Consider the following 21,150-nt stretch of genomic DNA (forward strand, 5'->3'; position numbering starts at 1 on the left):
TCTGTCTAGTCTGTCTAGTCTAGGAATGTCTAATAGTGTCGTGTATGTGCTAATTGTCAAACCCATGGTTAATCTCTACAGGAGGCCTGTGTGGATGTGCTTTGTAATAGTGCTCAAATTAAACGTGCATGTCTTATTACTGTATTTTTGCTGTTACTATTCCTTGTGAAGTCATATGTAGCTTAGGCTATATATGGCTCTAATTCATATTGTGCCTGTTCTTTTGTCATTAGTGCTGTGAGTGTCAGCGGCCTAATGTGGCCCATAGGCTGGGAGCGGGGCTCAGGTGTGTGTAGGCCTAGACTCCTAGATGAGACTGGTGTAATAAAGTCGGAGGAAATAATTTTAAGGAGAGCGCTTGAGCACCCAGAGCGACAGCCGGTCCCACTCCATGATGACATTGTGTGCATATTGGGGCATGAGATGTTCATTAGTGAGGTGTGAAGGGAGGTATGGGGGATGGGGGGCGGGTGCGCAGCACACACGGTCGAGAAACAGCGAGGGGGAGAGAAAGGGAGAAAGGGGAGGGAGGGGAATCACCGATGCTCCTATTCTAAAATGAGTAGCTGCTGCGTATGAGAGGCAGGCGCGTTTTGTTTTTCTTCGTTTCATTCTAGAGGAGAAGAGAACAGAAGGTGAGAGAAGGGGAGGAGAAAAGTGGGAAAGGGGTATAGCAGCGAAAGAAAAAGAAGCGGGCTGCTTTTAGAGAATGAGAGGGAGATAGAGAGAGAGGACATCCTAATGCGACAAGGGCTGCAGCTTGACTAAATTGAGTGGCGCAGAAGGGGGGGAGACAGGAAACAGAGCGTGAGCGACGACAAACGGAGATAGAGAGAGAGGGGGAGAGAGAGCGAGGTAGAGAGAGAGGGAGGGACAACAAAGATCTGTCAGATGAGGCTAGAGACGCTTCTATTATCTGAAAATCCCGTGTGGTCTCCTTTATTACAGGGCGTTCTGAGCGGGCTGCATCAGTGTGTCTCTTGCGCATGATCAGCCGTCTACACATCCCTTCTGGCCGGAGTGAACCCACATCTCAGCATCTCTCCGCCAGCAGAGAGAAAGAAATAAAAACGCTCGCTCTCCTCCGCTAATTGAGGTAGGTAAATGCGCATTTATATTTATCTGTCCCACTATCAGATAAAATGTGTTTGTTGTCTGACCTAAAAATTGTGCGGATTAAACCTTGTGTTTACCTGTCGTTGAAAGGGCTTCAAAATGCATGATGTCGCTTGAGCGGTTGTTTAGGTTTGGTTTTCCGTTTTTATCTCATTAGACACACTAACTGTGTGTGGGATGGAGATACGCATTTATATGCCATTTAGCATGATTATAGGTCTAGAGTTACCCCCCCCCCCCCCCCATCTCGTTTTGAGACACCTCATGGATTATTCCCATAGTTTACGGGATCAAACAGGGGCATGGTTCATGCTCCATTGACAGCCCCCTGATTAAAACGGTAGCTTGTGTTTTGGTTTTATCTCAGCTAAAGTGACGGGAAACTCAGCTTAGTTCAACCTTTAGGTGGAGAAACCCCACGGCTTCTCCCGGTGAATATAGGATACCCACAGCCTACCTTCATCATACGCTGCTGAGGAGAACGGCTGGCGGGCAGGTGTATAACCTATAGTTGATGCCACCGGCATCACGCGCACGCACACACATCCGACTCACCCAGCAGCCGTGTCAAGTAGAGTAGACTGAGGAAGGAAACAGTCCACAGTTCATATGAACGCAATCATGAGAGTGGGCTAATAGTGCTGAAGGGAAAGGGCACATGCAATCTATGAATACTGTACATATCAAATGACTAATATAATGTTTAAGAACATACAGAATAATAGCCTATTCAGTTTTCTCTTTATCTCGAGCGACAGCACAGTCAGTCCAAAATAAATCAAAGCGTCTCCGTGCCATCAACAGAACAATTCTAAAGTACGTTTTAATAAAATTCGTAGTACTACGAAGTTATTGAATAGAAACACACAAGTTGCGAGTGGATGGTGAAGGTGCATGTTTATGCTTTTTTTTGCTCTGGTCTATTTGGCAAAGCAACACTGTAGCATGTTTTGAATGTTGAGTGCAGAAACAGTCAAGCATCCACGCTTGCGTTGGTGTGATAGCAACTTAGCAGAGTTGCCAACAACTACCATACATTCAGGTTTATAGGGGAAATTGAAGATAGAGCCTGACTTCCACTTTTGGACGTTAACAATGCGACACTATGTCTTAACTCCTACTTCACATTTACTGGATTGGTTGAACAGTGGACAAAATAACCTCCCCAACAGTTTTTAAAATTCTCATCAAGAACAGAATGTGGGGGTTTGGTTCCAGGCATTTCTTCTACACCTGCTACTTTAGGATGATGTGATAGTAGTCTACTTACTGGGAAGTGATGTGATAGTAGCCTACTTACTGGGAAGTGATGTGATAGTAGCCTACTTACTGGGAAGTGATGTGATAGTAGCCTACTTACTGGGAAGTGATGTGATAGTAGCCTACTTACTGGGAAGTGATGTGATAGTAGCCTACTTACTGGGAAGTGATGTGATAGTAGCCTACTTACTGGGAAGTGATGTGATAGTAGCCTACTTACTGGGAAGTGATGTGATAGTAGCCTACTTACTGGGAAGTGATGTGATAGTAGCCTACTTACTGGGAAGTGATGTGATAGTAGCCTACTTACTGGGAAGTGATGTGATAGTAGCCTACTTACTGGGAAGAACCATAATCTAGGCATTGTGAGCCTGTGACAGTGTTGCATTGTGGTGAGGAGAGCAATGCTAATCCTCAAATTGAGATGTTAGCTATAGTGTTGTTACAGCGTGAATAGGCTACTCAGCGTTGAGGAGCCTTGAGAAGCTCTCTAGTTTTGTATCTCTGTGTTGCTGCAGCAGCACGGTCTTCCTATGTGAAAGCCAGCAAGGCTGTATCACCACCACCTCAGCAATGATCAGGCTGAGGCCTGGACACTGTGTGACCGCTGTGCACATTCACTTTCTTCTCATGTTGCTGATGATGTACTGGGGTTCCTCTCGTTTTAAACTTGGCAAGGTTAGCCCTCCCATGCTTAAGCGTGCTTAGCTCCTTTAGCCGGAGCATCTGTCTTTCCCCCGTTGGCTGTGTCTCTGTGTCTCGGTGACCCACCACTAGCTCAAAGACTCCTTCTGCTCCCTCTAACGAGGGGCGGACCACAGGGGTCAGTCCTCTGTCAGAGCTCTGTGTGTCTGTATTGCGTGCGTGTGTGTGTGTGTGTGTCTGCGCGTGCGTGCATGTACGTATGCATGTTTTGCTCAGTGACTCATGGCACCACTGCAGAGCCTTCAGAATGTCTGAACGTCCTAGAATCTTAGATCTAGAACTGATAGAAGGGAGAGGAATGCTTTGTCTTACACTGGCAAATAGAGCAGATAGAATATTGGTGGAATGCTTTGTTCTGTATGGAACCCTCTCAGATTGGGAACTATACGGCTACAATTGAACTTGACAGACTGATTGGCTGCATGGTGCAACAACCTGGTCTCAAAGCATTTCATATAATTCTGTACGTAAATCCGAGACACTCCATTTAGTATGATATGTTACTTTTTGTATGGTATGAATTATTTTGTGGATGTCCATCACAATTAGCGGTTAGGGTTAAGGTTAGGGTTAAGCTTTATAGTTAGGTTAAAGGTTTAAGGTTAAGGTTATGGGAAGGACTAGACCAACTATCACATTATGGGTGTCACGCCCTGGCCTTAGTATTATTTGTTTTATTTATTATTTTAGTTAGGTCAGGGTGTGACATGGGGTATGTGTGTATTTTGGGGTATTATATGGTAGAGGGGGTGTTTGTTGTAGTTTATGGTTTTGTGTTGAGTGTATGTGTCTAGCTGTGTCTATGTTGGGTGTAGTTCTAGGAAGGTCTATGGTGGCCGGAATGGGTTCTCAATTAGAGACAGCTGATTTCGGTTGTCTCTGATTGGGAGCCATATTTAGGCTGCCATAGGCTTTAGCTGTTTGTGGGTCATTGTTTGTGTATATGTATAGTTCGACGTAAGTAGTTTGTGTCCACTTACGTTTGAGGTTTTCACGATCGTTTGTTGTTTTTCGTTAGTGTTGTAATAGTGTGTCGTGTTCATCTTCGTCGTTGTTATTAAAAAGAAGATGTATTCAAATCATGTTGCGCCTTGGTCCTCTCGTTCATGTCAACACGATCGTGACAATGGGGGTGATCATGTCAATGTATTGAAGGTTCTGGGGGTGCCCTGATTGGCTATGGAAGAGCTCAGTGATTCGCATCCTTCTCCACTTGATGCTCTAAACCTCCTCTTTGATAGGCTCTGTAACAACGGGAAATGTAATTACACCGGGAAATCGAATACGTTTTCTATTTGTAATCATTTTTTTTATTTTTTATGTATTAAACCAGGTAATTATAATAACTTGCCGGTAAACGTAATAAAATGTTGAATGGTAAACTTATGTTTTTCATAGTAACTTCTGATCAGTCAGTGGCCACGCCCCTGTGAGCACAGACATTTACATCAGCGTCATGGAACACCCCCTTTTCTACTCCAGTATAAAACCCACTTCCGACAAAATGTATATTAGACCAGAAAGCATGGAGCTGTTGCTACATGTTGAAATGGTTGGCAATTTAACTTCTTACGGCCGAGATCGGCTGAGATCCTGTTAATGGGGTCGACTTGACAACAGCCAGTGAAAGTGCAGGGCGCCAAATTCAAACAACAGAAATCTCATAATTAAAATTTCTCAAACATACAAGTATTTTACATCATTTTAAAGATAAACTTGTTGTTAATCCCACCACAGTGTCCGATTTCAAAAAGGCTTTACGGCGAAAGCACACCATCTGATTATGTTAGGTCAGTACCTAGTCACAGAAAAACACAGCCATTTTTCCAGCCAAAGAGAGGAGTCACAAAAAGAAGAAATAGAGATAAAATCAATCACTAACCTTTGATGATCTTTATCAGATGATACCCATAGTACTTCATGTTACACAATACATGTATCTTTTGTTCGATAAGGTTCATATTTATATCCAACAATCTTAGTTTACATGGGCGCGTTATCTTCAGTAATGTTTTGCCTCCAAAACATCCCGTGATTTTGCAGAGAGCCACATCAATTTACAGAAATACTCATAATAAACATTGATAAAAGATACACGTGTTTTACATGGAACTTTAGATAAACTTCTCCTTAATGCAACCGCTGTGTCAGATTTCAAAAAACTTTACGGAAAAAGCACACCATGCAATAATCTGAGTACAGCGCTCAGACACAAAAACAAGCCATACAGGTACCTGCCATGTTGTGGAGTCAACAGAAGTCAGAAATAGCATTATAAATATTCACTTACCTTTGATGATCTTCATCAGAATGCACTCCCAGGAATTCGTTCCACAATAAATGTTTGTTTTGTTCGATAAAGTTCATCATTTATGTTCAAATATCTCCTTTTTGTTTGCGCGTTTAGTACACAAATCCAAACTCAGTAGGTGCGGGCACTAGGTCCAGGTGAAAGTTCAGACGAAAAGTCATATTACAGTTCGTAGAAACATGTCAAACGGAGTATAGAATCAATCTTTAGGATGTTTTTATCATAAATCTTCAATAATGTTTCAACCGGACAATTCTTTTTTCTGTCGAAATGCAATGGAAGGCAGCTAACTCTCACGGGAGTGCGCAAAACTGAGCTCGTGGCACTCTGCCAGACCCCTGACTCAAACAGCTCTCATTCCCCCCTCCTTCACAGTATAAGCATCAAACAAGGTTCTAAAGACTGTGACATCTAGTGGAAGCCTTAGGAAGTGCAATATGACCCCATAGACACAGTATATTCGATAGGCAATGACTTGAAAAACTACAAACCTCAGATTTCCCACTTCCTGGTTGAATTTTTTCTTCAGATTTTTGCCTGCCATATGAGTTCTGTTATACTCACAGACATCATTCAAACAGCTTTAGAAAGTTCAGAGTGTTTTCTATCCAATACTACTAATAACATGCATATATTAGCATCTGGGCCAGAGTAGCAGGAAGTTTACTCTGGACACGCTTTTCATTCAGATGTGAAAATACTGCCCCCTACCCAAGAGAGTTCTGTGCTGTGCCAGAAACTCTAAATGGGAAGATGGGAAACTCCATTCAATTCATATTATTATTTTCCTCTTTCATTTACAAATCTCCTGGAGTGACTATGAGACATGGTTGTATCTAGGGGGATTTGTATCTAGCTAGCTACATTTTAGCTAGCTAGCAATTGCTGTGAAGTCACCGAAATTATTTCAAATAACGATTGAGATAGCTACAGTATGCAACATTCAGAATCAGAATCACCTTTATTCGCAAAGGACATTTACATATACCCAGAATTCGATTCGGTGAAATGGTGAATATAGGCGATAAACATTATATACAGACAGAATATATTGTCAAAGCATTTACGACTCCACACACTATAAACAGCAACAAACACAATACATGCACATGCATAGATGCATTAATTGACATGACGACTGAACAGCAGTAACCCAGCAAACAGTGAAGGTCCTGAGGACATTCTGCAAAGTTCCCATTAGGCCCCTTAAGGGTTTCGGCACAACGTTATCTCTCTGATGTTCTGAGAGCGTTCTTTGAACATTGGTGATGGTCCCAAGGGAATGTTCTCTGGGGGACATTTGTCTAGTTTCAGGACATCACAGAGGACCATGTCGGGACCTTTGTAGAATGTTCTCAGGACTTTCATTTTATTAGTTCTGAGGACATCCCGTGATGGTCCCAGGGGAACATTCTCTGGGAGACCTTTTTCTAGTTCCATGTAAGTTCCCAAGACGTCACTGAGGACCATGTCAGGACATTTTTTGTATCATGGTCCCCTGGAGGTTTTGTCTCCTTCCCGGTTGTTCCCGGGACGTCCCCGGGAATGTTTTTAGGACGTTCATGCGACATTATGTCACGGTCCCGTGAAGCTTCCCTGGAAGTTCTTGGAGGTATTTGTCACATGATGGTCCCAGGTGGCCCAAACCATTATAAATAAAGTAATGAAATGGTATGGGGTTTTTAAGGTTAGTGTTTACGCTGCAGTGTTAATTTTGTCAACAATAACTATGACAAAAAATTATTGTCAGCAACCTATTTTTCCTGACTAAAACTATGATGGGATGCCCTTTAAAAAAAATCTCAAACTATTACAATTTTATTTTAATTTTAGTCTACGAAAATGTAACGAGACAAGAATTCCACGTGAGACTAATGGACATTTGGTTTGACATGAAGCTCCTTTTCATCTGTTTTGTCCAATCACAAGAATGCATTCGTTCAGAATATTTCATGCAATCCTCTCATTGGCAGAATTGATGTCTTTCAGTTGCATGGTCTGATTGAGCTGATCTGCCCGGCTCTCCCACATACAGTAGCTCCAAGGCATTCGCTCCAGTCACAAGTCAATATTTTGAAACGATGCGAAGCCAGGACACTAACTTGTAACTAACGTCAACTAGAAACAACAATGTTTTCTCTCTCTCTTACTTTCATGTAGGCTATTTTTTCTTTGATCATATCATAAACTCTATTTTCACATGTGCTCTGTAATTCATTCATCTGTTTTGCCTCTCTTGAGCCGCGATCCGCAAATGTGAGTTGCGGCTGCTTATTCCTTTGGGAAAAACGAATGCTATTTGTTGAATATTAGGAGTACAGTAATGCTTTTGGAAAGTGCACATTTTCCCCTTTTCATAGAAAGCACTGTTATTCACCCCCCCCCCCCCCCCCCCCCCCCCCCCCCGGCAAGGCAGCAGCTAATCTTGCTGGGGTCCAATCATAATTACATACAATAAAACAATACTTAACACAACACATTAGTATAGACTACTCTACCATATCATATCTACAATACAAAATCAATAATACAGCAAAATAACAATATTAAAATGTGTGTGTAGAGTGTGTGTGTTAGTGAATGCTGTGTGGGTCTCTTCACAGCCCACGCTGTTCCATTAGGTGTATTTTTCTCCTTTTTGTGTGTGTGTTTTACTCCCTTTTTCTCCTCAATTTCATTCTTGTCTCATCGCGGCAACTCCCCAACTGGCTCGGGAGGCAAAGGTTGAGTCTTGCGTTATCCGAAACATGACCCACCAAAACGCGCTTCTTAACACCCGCCCGCTTAACCCGGAAGCCACCTGCACCAATGTGTTGGAGGAAACACCATTCACCTGACGTCTGAGGCTCAGCCTGCAGGCACTGGCCCGCCACAGGGAGTCGCTAGAGCGCAATGAGCCAAGTACAGCCCACCCGGCCAAACCCTCCCCTAACTCGGACGACGCTGGGCCAATTGTGCACCGCCATATGGGACTCCCAATCAGGGCCAGTTATGATACAGCCTGGGATTGAACCCGGATCTGTAGTGACGCATGTAGCACTGCGATGCAGTGCCTTAGACCACTGCGCCAAAATGGGGAGGCCCGTTTGATCTGTTTTTGAAATCTGATTTTACTGCTTGACTGAGTTGCATGATGTGGAGTAGAGTTGCATGTAGTCATGGCTCTATGTAGTACTGTGCATTTCGCGTAGTCTGTTCTGGACTTTGGGACTGTGAAGTGAACCCTAGTGGCATGTCTTGTGGGGTATGTATGGGTGTCTGAGCTGTGTGCTAGTTGCTTAAACAGACAGCTCGTGATTTCAACATGTCAATACATCTCACAACGACAAGCCCTTCATGGTTATGATGGGGTTCAAATAAGAGTTGTAAATTGTTTAACCTTCAGTCAAGACTTTACAATCTACCACAATATCAACGTTGCCAGCTAAGGTATATGAGGGCATAGTAGGCCTATTTTGGCAAGGCCATCTACAGTGCATTCAGAAAGTTTTCAGACCCTTAGACTTTTTCCATATTTTGTTAAGTTACAGCCTCATTCTAAAATGTATTAAATAATTTTTTCCCTCATCAATCTACACACAATAGCCCATAATGACAAAGCGAAAAACAGGTTTTTAGAAATGTTTGCAAATTTATAAGAAACTAAAAAGAGAAATACATACTTATTTACATAAGTATTCAGACCCTTTGCTCGGAGACTCAAAATTGAGTTCAGGTGTATCCTGTTTCCATTGATCATCCTAAATTAAGATGTTTCTACAACTTGATTGGAGTCCACTTGTGGTAAACTCAATTGATTGGAAATGATTTTGAAAGGCACACATGTCTATATAAGGTTGCACAGTTGACAGTGCATGTCAGAGAAAAAACCAAGCCATGAGTTTGAAGGTGTTGCCCGTAGAGCACCGAGACAGGACTGTGTCGAGGCACAGATCTAGAGAAAGGTACTACAAATATCTGCAGCATTGAAGGTCCCCAAGAACACAGTGGACTCCATCATTCTTAAATGGAACCACCAAGACTCTTCCTAGGGCTAGCCGCCCTACCAAACTGAGCAATCAGGGGAGAAGGGTCTTGGTGAGAGAGGTGACCAACAACCCGATGGTCACTCTGACAGAGCTCTAGAGTTCCTCTGTGGAGATGGGAGAAACTTCTAGAAGGACAAACATCTCTGCAGCACTGCTCCAATCAGGCCTTTATGGTAGAGTGGCCAGACGGAAGCCACTCCTCAGTGAAAGGCACATGACAGACCGCTTGGGGTTTGCCAAAAGGCACCTAAAGGACTCAGACCAAGAGAAACAAGATTCTCTGGTCTGATGAAACCAAGATAGAACTCTTTGGCCTGAATGCCAAGTGTCACGTCTGAAGGAAACCTGGCGCCATTCCTACGGTGAAGCATGGTGGTGGCAGCATCATGCTGTGGGGATGTTTTTCAGTGGCAGGGACTGGGAGACTGGTCAGGATCGAGGGAAAGATGAACGGAGCAAAGTACAGAGAGATTCTTGATGAAAACCTGCTACAGAGCACCCCCGGACCTCAGACTGTGGCGAAGGTTCACCTTCCAACAGGACAATGACCCTAAGTACACAGCCAAGACAATGCAGGAGTGGCTTTGGGACAAGTCTCTGAATATCCTTGAGTGGCCCATCCAGAGCCCAGACTTGAACCCGATCTAACATCTCTGGAGAGACCTGAAAATAGCTGTGCACTGACACTCCCCATCCAACCTTACAGAGCTTGAGAGGATCTGCAGAGAAGAATGGGAGAAACTCCCTAAATACAGGTGTGCCAAGCTTGTAGCGTCATACCCAAGAAGACTCGAGGCTGTAATTGCTGCCAAAGGTGCTTCAACAAAGTACTGAGTAAAGAGTCTGAATACTTATGTAAATGTGATATTTACGTTTTTAATTGATAATACATTTGCAAAAATGTCTAAAAAACATTTTTTTGCTTTGTCATTATGGGGTGTTGTGTGTCGAATGATGAGGGGAAAAAACAATTTAATACATTTTAGAATAAGGATGTAACTTAACAAAATGTGGAAAAAGTCAAGGGGTCTGAATTCTTTCTGAATGCACTGTAAACGTGATGGAAGGTAGTCTAAATATTCATTTTTTAATAGAAGAAAATGCACTGACTATTATGTGACTAAAGTGTCCAGCGTTTTAGTCGACTGTGAAATACTACAGTTAATGAAGGATGAAATGATTAAAATGTGACTGAGGCTAAAAGGTATTTTTAGACTAAACCTAAATACTAAACCAGAATAACAGCAAAGTAGCTGTTTCTATTGACATTTATTTTAATACATCCATAACAATGAGCTGATAATACCCGATTATGTCTGGCATAGCTAGAACAGTTTGCCTTCTTGTCAGGACACTCAACACTGTTCATTACGAGGAGATCACATTGCATATCAATTACTAGGGTAGAAGCTAGCTAAATAGTTTGTTGCTAGCAAACCTGGCAAAATGACAACTGAATTCAAAAATACCAGTTGCTGAAAACAGCTGGTGTAACTACAAACATGTGGGAGGATTTGGCAGCTTAGTGCCACTTGTGTCATGACTGCAACAGTAGGGACCAGAGAATTTCATGTTCATCATTCACCACGCTAGGTCATCAAATCCTCCCAAAAAATATGTCTGTGCAAAATCAAATACATGCTAGCTAGCCAACTAGCTAAGTATAAGTGTTGGGACACGTTGGACCTGTGTTTACAATGTATCCAATTACAGTTTGTGTGGTTGTTGGTTCACCTTTCTGTAACTTTGTGGCAAGTACAGTCTGCATGTGTAAGCGCTTATTAAGTCATGATTGCAAGGTGTCCCGATATCTTTTCACAATTGTCCCCTTATCTAGTTTTAATGTCCATTCTAGAGTGCCTTTCTAGCCAATCAGAAATTAGTATTCACCGACGCTGTGGTATAATCTGTTTTAATTTTACTCCTGAATCACTGTGATAAATATAATCATTTTTCTTGAGTGTGTTTTTAACAGAGCTGATATTTACTTTGAAGTGCAATAAGCATACAGGTGAAATCAGTCATACATACAGACATGGTGGCATAGCAGGAAGGTTGGAACCCTGTGAATCAAGAGGTTGTGAGTTCAAATCCCGAGTGAGGACATGTTAATCAATAATTACTGTATGAGTAAACATAGGAAATGTAAAACATGTCACTTGAAACTACAGTATGTTAAAATATGTGTGTGTATACCAGAAGTTCTCACAAAAATAGTACACCAACAAGTGTAAACCTCCAGGAGACCATGATGCAATGTCCTTGGGACAAACTGTGTCTATGTATGAGTATTCCTGTATGATGTGCATGAGTTTATTTGTGTTGTAATTGGCAGTGGGGGGTCGTACAGTGCCTTCAGAAAGTATTCACACCACTTAACTTTCTCCACATTTCGATGTGTTACAGCCTGAATTTAAAATGGATTACATTGAGATTGGTTTGTCACTGGCCTACACACAATACCCCATAATGTTAAAGTGGGAATATGTTTTTCAATTTTTTTTAAACAAATTAATCAAAAAGGAAAAGCTGAAATTTATTGAGTCAATAAGTATTCAACCCCTTTGTTATGGCAAGCCTAAATAAGTTCAGGAGTAAAAATGTGCTTAACAAGTCACATAATAACTTGCATGGACTCACTCTGTGCAATGATAGTGTTTAACTTGATTTTTGAGTGACTGCCTTATGTCTGTATCCCACACACACAATTATCTGTAAGGTCCCTCAGTCGAGCAGTGAATTTCAGACACAGATTCAACCACAAAGACCAGGAAGGTTTTCCAATTCCTCGCAAAGAAAGGCATCTATTCAATCAATCAAATGTATTTATAAAGCCCTTTTTACATCAGCCGATGGCACAAAGTTCTATACAGAAACCCAGCCTAAAACCCCAAACAGCAAGCAATGCAGATGTATTGGTAGATGGATAATAAAAATCAGACATTGAATATCACTTTGAGCATGGTGAAGTTATTAATTACACTTTGGATGTTGTATCAATACACCCAGTCGCTACAAAGATACAGGTGTCTTCCTAACTCAGTTGCCAGAGAGGAAGGAAACCACTCAGGGATTTCACCATGAGGCGAATGGTGACTTTGAAACAGTTACAGAGTTGAATGGCTGTGATAGGAGAAAACTGAGGATGTATCAACAACATTGCTGACTCCACAATACTAACCTAATTGACAGAGTGAAAAGAAGGAAGCCTGTATCAAGGCACAAGGCGAGACCCAAATGCAGACACAGGAGGCAGATGGTTGGGGTCTTACAATGTTTATTGATCCAAAGGGGTAGGCAAGATAATGGTTGTGGACAGGCAAAGGGTAAAACCAGATCAGAGTCCAGGAGGTACAGAGTGGCAGGCAAGCTCGTGGTCAAGGCAGGCAGAATGGTCAGGCAGGCAGGTACAAAGGCCAGAAACAGGCAAGGGTCAAAACCGGGAGGACTAGAAAAAGGATCATGCAAAAAGCAGGAGAACAGGAAACCGCTGGTTGACTTGAAAAATACAAGAACTGGCACAGAGAGACAGGAAACACAGGGATAAATACACTGGGGAAAACAAGCGACACCTGGAGGGGGTGGAGACAATCACAAGGACAGGTGAAACAGATCAGGGTGTGACAGCCTGTACAGAATACAAATATTAGGCACTAAAGTAATACTGCAAAAAAGTTGGCATAGCAATTAACATTTTGTCCTGAATACAAAGTGTTTGAGGCAAATCCAATACAACACATTACTGAGAACCACTCTCCATATTTTCAAGCATAGTGATAGCTACACAATTTAATGGGTATGCTTGTAATAGTTATGCTGGGGAGTTATTCAGGATATAATGGAATGGAGCAAAGCGCAGGCAAAATCCTAGAGGAAAACCTGGTCCATTCTGCTTTCCACCAGACGCTGGGAGATTAATTCACCTTTCAGCAGGACTTTAATCTAAAACCAAATCTACACATGAGTTTCTTACAAAGAAGACAGTGAATGTTCCTGAGTGGCCAAGTTACAGTTTTGACTTAAATCTACTTGAAAATCTATGGCAAGATCTGAAAATGGTTGTTTAGCAATGACCAACAACCAATCTGACAGAGCTTGAAGGATTTTGAAAAACATTATGAGCAAATGTTGCACAATCCAGGTGTGGAAAGCTCTTGGAGAATTACCCAGAAAGACTCACAGCTGTAATCACTGCCAAAGGGGCTTCTACAAAGTAGTGAATACTTATGTATATGAGATATTTCTGTATGTAATTTTCAATACATTTGCAAAAATTTCTCATAACATGTTTTTCTTTGTTATTATGGGGTATTGTGTGTAGATGGGTGAGGAAAAAAAATATATTTAATACATTTAGAATTCAGGCTGTAGCACAACAAAAAGTGGAATAAGTCAAGGGGCATGAATACTTTATGTGCATCAAAATGAGCAAAGTAGTATATAAAAGCATTGATTTTCATATGTTGGTTGAAATTATTACATTATTCATACAAACAGTTGTTACTCACCACTTGTTTATGTAATAACTTATTACATTTAGCGTAAAAAGTTATTACATTTACAGGTCAACATTGTATTACGTTTACCAGCAAGTTAAACGTTTATTAAATCATTTTTTTTACAAATAGAAAAGTTATTACATACAGTATACTGTTGTTACAGGCTATGTGCGATGGAAGGAGATATCAGTCATTCAGTCTCTCCAGATGATTCCTCTGGACCATCTCTGCTCTGACCTTCTAGTCTCTGACTACAGCAGTGGGTACCAACCGGTTGATTGCGATCCACTGGTCGATCTTCAAGGCAATCTAGTCGATCACCAAAAATTCTGTAGAAAATCCAATGATAAAGCCTCGGGGGCCTTTTTCCCCCCGCTGTTGGCGGTAGGTGCACTTGATTCAGAAGCCCTGCGCACCAGGTAGGCAAAGTGTTCCCATTTTGAATCTTTTAATTTGTCCGGTGGACGGAGAGACCTTCGGCTAAATTGAGTTTGCCCACTGCACTGGCCAATTGGATAGCTAAAATCAAGGTGCCTACAGCTTCCACGACCCCCGGCCACAGCAAAGTTTGATACAATCATACATGAGATGTCATAACTTTTAAGACTATGATCAGAGAGAGACTGTCAAAGAATACAGCGAAGAGCTGCTGTTTTTATGAGAGTTCATGTCTAAGTTTTTATTCAGCACTGTCAACACTGTTTTTATTCAACACTATTACAAACATAAAATGCCCTTCTCCCTACTTCCACTCGGCTTCAGCTGAAATGAATGAGTAGCCAAGTGTATTGATAGCCCTACCTGCGTCTTATTATTATTAGCAGCTCGTCGTGTCTATTTTAATATTAAGGCATTTTTCACTTTCTCTGGTTATAGGAACAACATGAATTTGTGCATGAGGCAGATGCGGTGCGACTTGAGTGTTTCCATCAGGTGGAAGACGGTGTCCCCTCTCTCTGGACAGTCTCACCGGAGGAAAGGAAGAAGAGAGCAGGGACCGTGAGAGGCGGACCTTCTGCTGCTCACTCTCTCCCTCCCTCCGATAAGACTAATGCCGTGTTCAAAACAACTGGGAACACGGAAATCTCTGACGTCAATGGGTTCAAGACAACTAGGAACTCGAAAAAAAACTAGGTATGAGGAATCAAGGTAAGACCCAGATGCAGACTGTCAAAGTAACAATGGAAACAGGAGACAAAGGCTTGTGAGACATAGGTTTGACTCTGGACACATGAAAGGTGGGATGTATACAAAGGGTATGGGGCAACAGAAGACGAACAGCAGAGGCTGCTGATAATAATCTTGGAGATGGGAAATGGGCCGATAAACCGGGGGGAGAGTTTGCGGGATTCCACACAGAGGGGCAGATCCCGGGTGGATAGCCATACCTTCTGCCCGAGATGATACCGGGGAGCCGGGGTCCAATGGCGATCCGCTTGTTGTCGATACCTGGAGGTGGACTTGAGGAGGGCCGACCGGGCTCTCCACCAGGTACGACGACAGCGGTGGACAAACATCTCGGCAGAAGGTACGCTGACCTCTTCCTCCTACTCGGGGAAGAGTGGGGGCTGATACCACAGGGAACACTCAAACGGAGATAGGCGTTGCGGGCGTATTTGACCCACACCAGCTGCTGGCACCAGGAGGTGGGGTTGGCAGAGACCAGGCAGCGCAGAGTAGTCTCAAGATCCTGGTTGGCTCGCTCTGACTGGCCATTGGACTGGGGGTGGAACACAGAAGACAGGCTGGCCGATGACCCAATGAGGGATCAGAATCCCTTCCAGAACCGGGACGAGAACTGAGGCCCCCGGTCGGAGACCATGTGCACAGGCAGTCCATGGATCGGGAAGACATGCTGCACCATGAGCTGGGCCGTCTCCTTGGCCGAGGGTAGTTTGGGGAGAGGAATGAAGTGAGCCGCCTTGGAAAACTGGTCGACCACAGTCAGGATGGCAGTGTTACCCTCAGACGGGGGGAGACCCGTGACGAAATCCAGTTATATGTGGGACCAGGGACGGTGCAGGACAGGCAGTGGTTGCAAAAGATCACCCGAAGCTTGCCGAGGAGTCTTATTCTGAGCACAGACCGTGCAGGCGGAGACAAACGTGGCGACATCCGGAACCATCGTAGGCCACCAAAAGCGTTGTCGCCCGAAGGCCAGGGTCCGACCAGAATCGGGTGGCAGGCAAGCCTGGAGGAATGGGCCCACTCTAGGACCGCGGATGGGACAGCATCAGGCACAAACATCCGATTATCATGGTCCCCCCAGGGTTCGGGCTGGGACCGATGCGCCTCCCGGACCTGTTTCCTTATACCCCAGTTGAGTGTCGTCACCAGGCACGAGGTGAGAAGGATGGTCTCGGGCTCCGGGGTGGTACCCGTGGGGCTATAGTGGCGGGACAGTGCATCCGGCTTGACATTCTTGGGTCCGGCCGGTACGAGAGGGAGAAGTTGAACCGTGTGTACAGCAGGGTGCATCTGGCTTGCCTGGAGTTGAGGCGCTTAACAGTGTGGAGATACTCCAGGTTCTTGTGGTCGGTCCACACAATGAATGGATGTTCCGCCCCCTCCAGCCAGTGCCTCTATTCCTTCAACGCCATCTTCACAGCGAGAAGCTCACGATTCCCCACATCATAGTTATTTTCCGTGGCGTTGAGGTGGTGGGAGAAGAAGGCACAGGGATGTAGCTTGAGGTCCAGGGCAGAAAGCTGAGACAGGACTGGCCCCCCTCCGACATCCGTAGCCTCCACCACGAACTGACGGGAAGGGTCCTGTGGTGAAGTGATGTTTGAAGTCCCGGAACGCCCGGTCAGCAGCTGGAGACCATGTGAATGGAACCTTGGGCGAGGTGAGGGGAAGCCAGGGTGCTGTAATCCCGGATAAAGCACCAATAGATGTTGGCAAACCTGATGACGCATTGCAGCTGCACCCTGGGAGTAGGCTGGGGCCAATCTACCACCGCTCTCACCTTCCCGGGATCCATTTGCACACTCCCTGCGGTGATGATGAAACCCAGAAAAGAGATGGTGGAACGACCAACAAACAGCTGGTTCGCCAGGAGGCGTTGGAGAACCTATTGGACGTGGAGAACATGTTCTTGGGTGGAACGGGAGAAGATGAGGATGTCATCTAGGAAGACAAAGACAAACTGGTTCATGTCGCGGAGAACATCATCGACCAGAGCCTGGAACACAGCAGGGGCGTTGGTAAGGCCAAATGGCATGACCAGATACTCATAGTGACTGCTGGCCGTGTTGAAGGTGGTCTTCAACTCATCCCCTTCCCGTTTCCGCACCAGGTGGTAGGCGTTCCGTAGATCCAGCTTGGAAAACAAGGTGGCCCACTGGAGCGGCTCGAAGGCCGAGGAGATGAGTGGTAGCGGGTAGCGGTTCTTCACCATTATGTCGTTGAGAACCCGGTAGTCGATGCACGGGTGCAGGGTCTTGTCCTTCTTCTCCACAAAGAAGAACCCCTCGCCGGTGGGAGGAGAAGAAGAATGGACAGGCAAGGGTCAAAACCAAGTGGGCGAGCAAAAGAGAGACTGGGAAAATGCAAGAGCTGAGAAAAATGCTGGTTGACTTGACACACAAGACGAACTGCCAATGGACAAACAGCAATCACAGGTATAAATACACAGGGGATAATGGGGAAGATGGGCGACACCTGGAGGGGGGTGGAGACTATCACAAGGACAGGTGAAACAGATCAGGGTGTGACACTAGATCCCACTGGGAACAATAGGTCATGCAACTCATAATTCCAAGTCAGAAACTCTGGCATCTTTCTGGAGCTCTGAATTATTGACCTGATGATCACTGGGGACCTCGTTTTGTTCCCGAGTTCCCAGTTGTCTTGAAAGCACCATGACCATCAGATGCAGGTACCATCAGTCCAATAAAATAAAGATGCAAATTATTTGCAAATTATTTAAATTTATGTTCAGGTGTGTCTCGCAAGTGCTACACCAACTGATCTATTTTGTTATCAAAGCTTAAGTTTGGAAATATAATAAGGTCTGAGAAGAACAATATAATGCACTGCACAATCGTCATTCCTACAGAACTGTTTTAATTAGATTAATGTAAAAATAAATAAGTAATGTTTTTAAAAAGGCTGAGCGGTAGATCTCGGCTTGCTTTTTAACTGCGAAACTGATCTTGACTCAGAAAAGGTTGATGACCACTGGTTTGAAGTGAAGATTTTGAAGCATTGGGCTGGGTTGTGTTCAGAAGGCAAGAAGCTGGAAAACATGTTATCAAATGGAGGAGCTAGTTCTTGTCCAATGAGAACGTACATTTGTTCAGAACCTCTGCTGTCTCTCTCTCTCTCTCTCTGCTGAAGTCTCAGTCGTAACACTCTGGTTCTGAACTCCCAACCTCCCATCAGGGAACAGTGGTTTGGTGTTCTATTCCGGCTACACGTCATCCCTCGCAGTTATCGTATCTCTCCTGCAGAGATGAATGAGTTCAATGGGTCTGATTCCCACTGATTCCCACACACAAACACACACACACACACACACACACACACACACACACACACACACACACACACACACACACACACACTCACACACACACACACACACACACACACACACACACACACACACACACACACACACACACACACATTCCTCTTCACACACATACTCCTCTTTCAGCTTGGTCAGTGTGATAATGTGCGTGATTAATAGTTTGAATGGCTAGACTGTTGAGCTTGTGACACTTGTTCTCTCTGTCTGGCTCAGTGCAGTTGAGACTGTGACACTTGTTATGACCATGGGTGATTAGATGTGACCCGTCTTACTGAGCTCTGATCTGGTCTCACACTGCTGAGGAGTCCACACACATCCCCATGAATTAGCCTGCTAAAGCACTCTGTAAATTGAGAACTGAGTGGGAGACAGAGAGCTGTGTGTGTGTGTGTGTGTGTGTGTGTGTGTGTGTGTGTGTGTGTGCGCGCGTGCGCGTGCGCGTGCACGTGTGTGTGTCCGCAACCATGTGTTTGAGACGAGTGAAGAGTCATGTATGTGCTTTTTTTTTATGTCACTATAAATTTTATGTGTGTGTGATCTGTTTCACGTGCATGCGCGTGCATGCGTATTCCATCCAGAAAACCTACATTTGTTCTGTGAAAGATCTAAGAACATTAGTTAAGTCGCTGCAAATGTTCTCAGAGCACTAAAACTGTCCAGTCGTGCTGATCTTTGTATAAAACATTTGCCTGATGTTGCAAGAACATTCGTAGAACACATTTAATCTGTTCTTTAAAGGTTACCCGAATGCTTTGTTAGGTTGTGGGAACAGTCTTGTGGGAACTTGTGGGGACATCACAAAATATATGCTCCCAAAACACAAAAACTGTCCACTTGTGCGGACGAATCTACAACATTTCTTTTAGGGTGCAAAAAACCTTCACCTGATGTTACAAGACCATACACCAGAACACATTTCTTCATTTCTTTAAAGGCTCCCCAAATTATTCCTTATATTATGGGAACAGACGGATGGGAACATTGTGGGGACATGTGGGGACATCAAAAATGATATGTTCCTAAACACAAAAACTGTCCATTTGTACAAATGATTCTACAATGTTTATTTTAGGGTGAAAAAAACATTAACCTGATGTTACAAGAACGTCCGGGCTCTGGCTGGGCCACTCAAGGATATTCAGAGACTTGTCCCAAAGCCACTCCTGTGTTGTCTTGGCTGTGTGCCTGGGGTTGTTGTGCTGTTGGAAGGTGAACCTTCGCCCAAGTCTGAGGTCCTGACCGCCTGAGGTCCTGGAGCAGTTTTCCATCAAGGATCTCTCTGTACTTTGCTCCATTCATCTTTCCCTCAATCCTGACTAGTCTCCCAGTCCATGCCTAAGAAAAACATCCCCACAGTATGATTCTGCTACCACCCTGCTTCACCGTAGGGATGGTGGCAAATTTTTTCCAGACATGACGCTTGGCATTCAGACTAAAGAGTTCAATCTTGGTTTAATCAGACCAAAGAATCTTGTTTCTCGTGGTCTAAGAGTCATTTAGGGGCCTTTTAACAAACTCCAAGTAGGGTGTCGTGTTTCTTACTGAGGAGTCTGCCATAAAGGCCTGATTGGTGGAGTTCTGTAGAGATGGTTGTCCTTCTGGAAGGTTTCACCAACTCCACAGAGGAACTCTGGAGCGCTGTCAGAGTGACCATCGGGTTGTTGGACATCTACCTGACCAAGGCCCTTTTCCCAGATTGCTCAGTTTGGCTGGGAGGCCAGTTCTAGGAAAACTTCTTCCATTTAGGAATTATGGAGGCCACTATGTTCTTGGAGACCTTCAATGCTGCAGATATTTTTTGGTTCCCTTTCCCAGATCTGTGCCTCGTGTCTGAGCTCTACGGACAATTCCTTCGATCTCATATCTTGAGCCCTTTGATCAATGGAAACAGGATGCACCTGAGCTCAATTTCGAGTCTCATAGCAAAGGGTCTGAATACTGATGTAAATAAGGTATTCCTGTTTTTATTTGTAATCCTTTGCAAAATAAATGTAAAACCTGTTTTCGCTTTTTCATAATGGGGTATTGTGTATATATTTTTGTATTTAATAATTTTAGAATAAGGAGGTAATGTAACAAAATGTTATGCAAAAAGTAAAGGGGTCTGAATACTTTCCAAATGCACTGTAGGTTCCCAAAACACAAACTGTCCAGTTGCGCTGACATTCAGACAATGTTTGTGTCAGGCTACACAAAACAATCCTTTCATGTTGCAAGAATGTTGGCAGAGCAGCCTTTCTGAGTTCTTTAAAAGTTACCAGAACATTTAATTTAGTTTAGGAAACAGTGTGGTTACATTACAAGATAGGTTCCTAAAACACAAAATATAATCAGTTGTGATGACATTCATGCAATGTTTAAGTTCGGTTGAATAGGACATTTCTATAATGTTTTATGAATCTTAACAGAACATCTGGTCTGTTCTTTAAATGTTCCCAGGACATTTAATTAACTTATGTGAGATGTCTTGGATGTTGCAAGAATATTCTTGTTGATTTTCACAGAGAACATTCCCACAATGTTCCACCATTCTCAAGTAAGTCTGTTTTTATGACAATCATAGCATATTTGTTTTAGGTTTCACATAATATTGCATTTATGTTCACACAATATGCATTTTACTTTGTCTTAGAGGTCCTTGAAACATTTAAAAAGTTTGACATAATATTGCCATAACATTTTCATGTAATTCCT

The 21,150-nt window shown here is 43.6% G+C and overlaps 1 protein-coding gene across 2 annotated transcripts in view; it reads left to right on the top strand.

Moving 5' to 3' along the window:
- The first annotated feature begins 536 nt into the window (after nt 1–536).
- LOC129815256 (contactin-2-like) overlaps nt 537–21,150 on the top strand; it is a 72,322-nt gene continuing 51,708 nt past the window's right edge. The window contains exons 1-2 of one of the 2 annotated variants that reach the window (XM_055868888.1): nt 537–635; nt 949–1,096. The gene's annotated coding sequence lies outside the window, so the exon portion shown is untranslated. Of the gene's footprint in view, nt 636–663; nt 1,097–21,150 lie in introns of those variants that run through there. The other variant, XM_055868887.1, reaches the window with a different exon arrangement.

The sequence above is a fragment of the Salvelinus fontinalis genome, chromosome 18 (genome assembly GCF_029448725.1).
Source record: "Salvelinus fontinalis isolate EN_2023a chromosome 18, ASM2944872v1, whole genome shotgun sequence".
Lineage (NCBI taxonomy): Eukaryota > Metazoa > Chordata > Actinopteri > Salmoniformes > Salmonidae > Salvelinus > Salvelinus fontinalis.